The sequence below is a fragment of the Suncus etruscus genome, chromosome X, assembly GCF_024139225.1.
Source record: "Suncus etruscus isolate mSunEtr1 chromosome X, mSunEtr1.pri.cur, whole genome shotgun sequence".
NCBI classification, from domain to species: domain Eukaryota; kingdom Metazoa; phylum Chordata; class Mammalia; order Eulipotyphla; family Soricidae; genus Suncus; species Suncus etruscus.
Window position 1 is genome coordinate 81,044,174 of NC_064868.1, and position 560 is coordinate 81,044,733.

At 34.8% G+C, this 560-nt stretch overlaps 1 non-coding gene across 1 annotated transcript; it reads left to right on the top strand.

The window, feature by feature from the left end:
* Window positions 1-211: 211 nt before the first annotated feature.
* LOC126000351 (U6 spliceosomal RNA) lies at window positions 212-318 on the top strand. Its single transcript, XR_007492695.1, has one exon. It is a non-coding gene; the product is annotated as a U6 spliceosomal RNA (small nuclear RNA).
* Window positions 319-560: the final 242 nt, after the last annotated feature.

Here is a 560-nt window from a genome sequence, read left to right on the forward strand (position 1 = left end):
TTCCTCTACCAATGTCCCCAATTTCTTTCTCATAGCACACCCTGTCTCACTGACAAGCATAATTTAAGTTTAATTGTTGTACAAGGAGACTTGTGCTATCAGTTTGTTCATTTCATAGTTCATATATACAGCTATACCTCACCAATATACCACCAATTGCCCAATACCTCTTACCTTCCATCAGCCTCTTTTGAGTTTCACCCCTGTTTTTGTGCTCGCTTTGGCAGCACATATACTAAAATTGAAATGATACAGAGAAGATTAGCATAGTCCCTATGCAAAGATGACATGCAATTTTCCCATCAATTCTTTATATTCAAGGGACCAAGATAATCTAGATATCCTCCATTCAATGCCTTGTATTTCCTCATTCTATTAGTCTATATACTCTAGATAAGTGAAAATATCTAGGATTTGTCTTTCTTCTGCTATCTTACTTATCTTAACATGATTTTCTCGAGTTCCATCCAAGTTGCAGCTAATTGCATGATTTCATCCTTCTTTATAGTTCTATAATAATTCACTGAGAATATATACCATACTTTTATTATCTGCTCATC